Source organism: Pteropus medius, unplaced genomic scaffold, assembly GCF_902729225.1.
Source record: "Pteropus medius unplaced genomic scaffold, Ma_sr-lr_union100, whole genome shotgun sequence".
Taxonomy (NCBI): Eukaryota; Metazoa; Chordata; class Mammalia; order Chiroptera; family Pteropodidae; genus Pteropus; species Pteropus medius.
The window spans coordinates 12,478,354-12,482,800 of NW_024349800.1; the positions used below are offsets into that span (position 1 = coordinate 12,478,354).

A 4,447-nucleotide genomic window follows, 5' to 3' on the forward strand; every position below is an offset into this window, starting at 1 on the left:
GTACATAACAAGTGCTTTCATTTGAATAAATGAAAGAATACCTTTTGACTGAGTAGATGTGGGGAAAAGAAGGAGAAAAAAATAAAAAATGACTCTTAAGATTTCTGGCCAGGGCAATATGGTACCACATTCAGAGACAGACAGCAAAGGAAAAGGAGGAAGTCCCAGTGGAAGGATGAAAAACTGAGTGTAGACAGTGGCATCAGATTCAGAAGTGTGGAAATATTCACAAAGCAGTTTGACATAGAAGGGTGGTATTCTGATTCTTATAGTTCTTGCTTGAAAACTGAGAATCATTAGGGCATGCGTGATACCTAATTTTTTTAGTTTGATTAATATCCTTTAGAGAGAGTACATAAGATATTAAATCTGGGTGGAGAAACAAGAGTACAAGAAAATAGTAGAATAGAAAAATAGAAAGAAAGAAGATTCGAGGAGAGGGGGGGTCACAGAAGCTCAGGGGGAAGAGAATTACAGGAAGGAATGAGTATTCAACAGCACCAATTACCACCAGAGGATGAAGCGAGATAGGCACAGCAGATGTTTCACTGGATCTGATAATAGTAAGGGCAATCTAGATGTTAGTGAAAGTAGACTCAGTGAAGTAGTGGAACCAGATGCCAGATTAAAGTAGGGTGAGAAATAAATGGGATGCAAGGAAGTGGAAATAGCCACTATAGAATCCTTTTTCAAGATGTTTTAAGACTTTTACCAATACAAAAGAACCAATAAATGGTAACTAGAGGAGAATGTGTATTCAAGGGCGACATTGTTTTAAGAAGGGGAGGGCTTAAGCATCTCTAGAAGCCGAATGTTCCAGGACAAGGTATAAAAACAAGAGAATAGAAAACAAAAGAATAAAAGCATCTAAGCATATGAAAACATGGGCCATAGAGTCTAAACTACATGGGAAAGTAGTTCAGAAGGGAGAATAACAGAAAGAGCTTGTAAAGAATAAACAATAGATTTGAATCAGAAAAATGAAGTATAACTCTGATTGTAGAAAGAACTTTCTCATTGGTTTAAAATACCTTTTTTTTTGTACATTTCATTTGTCCACCGATTTCCATTCCACTGGGGTCTTGCACAACACGTAATCTCCTCCACGTTGACGACAGGTATCATGCTTATTCAAGGACTTTCATTCTTTAGATTAAGTGTGCCTAATACTTCACTGTTGATAATAATGGTGCATTTTAAGATCCTGCTCATTCTTCAAATGGTTAAACTCACTTTAGCTTACAGAACATTCATAACATGGTAGCTAGGTATGAAGCCAGTAGTTAAAGTGTGTTCTAACAAGCACATTATACAATTCAATTATAAGGAATGAAACCAGCATTTTCTGAACACCCACCTTGTGTCTAGCCCAGTCAGTGGTGAACATGCATAATCTCACTCAAGGCTCAGTGGATAAAACATAGACTCTGATGTCTGCAAACAGGTGTTGGAGTTCATGTACTATGGTATATTAGCTGTGTGATACTGGAAAAATTAATTTGCCCTCATTATTTTCCTCTCTAAAATGATATAATAATAATGCTATTTATTTAGCAAAGTTATTATAAGGGTTAAAACAAATAAGACATATAAGGTGCTTATAGCCTGACACATGGTAAACACACAATAAATAATAGTTATCATTATTTCCATTTTAAAGATGAGAGTCTATGGCCATGCCACCCTGAACAAGCCCAATCCTGTCTGATCTTGGAAGCTAAGCAGGGTCGGGCCTGGTTAGTACTTGGATGGGAGACTACCTAGGAATACCAGGTGCTGTAGGCATAAAAAATAAAAAATAAGAGATTGTAAGATGACAAGGTCCTTGCAATCTGTGAGGTCAACCAACGGTTGCCTCACCTAAAAAAAAAATAAAATAATAAAATAAAATAAAAAAATAAAGATGAGAAACTTGGCTGTGAGTTAAGGTCAGAAAATCAAGATTCAAATCCAGAGCATGAAATTCCAAAGCCTGTTATAATCATATTGTTCTAAACTTTCTATTTTTTTAATACTGCAACTCAAGATGAGTGTATCGTCAGTTGTGATTCCTGTGCTTTTTCATGCATGTTACTACTGTTGAGCCTGAACTAGTGAGAGTTTGTTTTTGGACGTAAAGGAGTCCATTATAACAAGAAATGTTATAAAAGGAAAACTACTAATATATAGAAATAAATTGTAACTATATAGAGAGAGTGAAAAGGCAAGATAAATATAGGCTGATAATTATTCATTTAAAGGATATTAGTACCAATGACAAAAATGGAGAAATTTAGGGGAAAAAAATTAGGTTAGGAGACAAAATTGACTTTTACTGGGAGATTTGTTAATAGTATACTTGAATTGACTTTTATCTACATTAGATATTTCAGATATCATCCTTTTTTCCTGGCTAAGGTCCTAGATGAATGAGTCGCATACCTGAAGTTTCAATTTTCTTTTAGAACTAAAAATGGGTACATTTAACTTTATGTTGTAAGACCAAAGAATTTGCTCACTCATTAGAAAACTACTCAGAATCATAATGTAGAGCTGAGTCCAGAGGGAGAATAATATCTGGAAATAATTTTGGCTTAATTGCTCAATCATTTTGCATGCATTTGAGAAAAATACTATGTGTATTCAAAAAGCTGATAGTAGATAATGAAAAAAGTGCCTTCATGTTCTGCAGTGAATTATCGATATCCTAAGGCACAGTGACTGACCTAATGGGTTAACTTGAAGTTCATAATAAAATCGTATCTGAAGCCAATTTTGTTTCATTGGAATCTCAGGAAGAACTTGTGAGGATTAATATCAGTGTTCTATGAAGAATGAAAATCCAGTAACATAAAAAGTAACGGTCGATTTTCTTCATTGACCACTGTTAATCCATTAGCAACTTAATTCCTTTAAAATATAACTTGTTCAAAATACTTAAGGTTGTCATTTTTATCACTGCTCATCAGAGACTGTCAATCATTTTTTAAAATTGTCAATCATAGTCAAATGAAGGTATTTTCAGAACTGATGGATAAAACTTTTTGACCTCATATTTTTAATAACCTTAAAATCACATGAAAAAGTATATAACTTAAACTCCATTCTTTGTCACCGACAACTTTAAAATTCAAAGTAAATTTTGGATACATATATTAGATTTGAATTTTAAGAAATCAGAAGTATGTATTCTGAAAAAGATTATAGAAATGAGAGACTTGATACCTGGGTTCTGTTCTGTACTTTGCCGTCACTTGACTGAAGAAAATCTCTTTTCCTCCCTTGGAGTTCTGTTGTTTATTCTGTAAAACATATAAATAATATCTTACCTGCCTGATGAGGAGACTGAGAAAGTGATCTCATGTGTTTTCCTCCTATTCTGAGATTTATTACTACAAATCTTTTATGCTGTTGAAATGCGCAAGAGTAAACTAAAAACCAAATAAAATAAGGCAAAAGAGACTCAAACCATTTCTTTAGGCATAATTCCTCTACAAAATAAACGTCTACCTTCTAAATCTTGTCTTAGTATATTTTTAATCTCCTTCTCCACATCCTTTTAGTTTGTAGGTAAGTGTCAGAGACAGTCCCAGAATTCCTGGTTGAGGTGAGTGATGATAATCCTGTCTCCAGAAGCACCTTCATTTGGGGATTTCCCAAAATCTGATTGTATACTTCATAAAGATGCAAGATTACCAAATTATTAGAAAATACCAGAAAATTTGTTTCTACTCTTTTCCTTTCTGCAACCACACAGTCCTGGATTGTAGCTCATTGAAATGTTTGACAAATACTATGTATGCTCTCATGCAATTTATACTTCTTAAAAATTGAGATTCACTTGATAAATTTTATAATAGATAAGTTAAAACTTGACTGCTGTTTTATATCCTTCTGGCTTTCAAACTGTAACTTAATTTTCAAATTCTAACTTCTCCACTTTTAAATACCCACCTCTGCTATTTTTTTTCAAATTCTTACAATTTCTGTCTATATAATTTCATTTATTAGAGTGAAGTTCCCACCAATTTGTTTCAAATTCTGAATTAAGAAAAGACCCATTCTTTTTGCATTTCAGCAAATCCAAAACTAATCTAAACATTTTCCTTGGGAAATTCATAAGTGTTTGAAGCTCTTGCCAGCATTAAAAGTTCATTCTATGAGAAAAACTTAAAATATTTTTTAAATTGTTATTTGAGTGGCTGCTGTGTGTCAGAGAGTTAAACTGTTATGACCCTAAGATTTCTATTATCAATAGAACCATCTTCTTTTTTAATGTCCCAGTCTGTAGCCCATTAAATATGTGTTGCCCTTTCTTACTTTTTACAAAAAAAAAAAGGGTGAGAGGGCATGCCTTTAGGATTGACCTAGCTCTGACAAATGGAAATAAATGAACAAAGTTTCTAGAAACATTTAAAATGGAGATCAGCATTTTTCCTTCTTACCAAGTACACTAACACATTCAAAA

At 33.4% G+C, this 4,447-nt stretch overlaps 1 pseudogene; it reads left to right on the forward strand.

Moving 5' to 3' along the window:
* Window positions 1-1,666: 1,666 nt before the first annotated feature.
* LOC120622157 (uncharacterized) lies at window positions 1,667-1,785 on the forward strand (annotated as a pseudogene).
* Window positions 1,786-4,447: the final 2,662 nt, after the last annotated feature.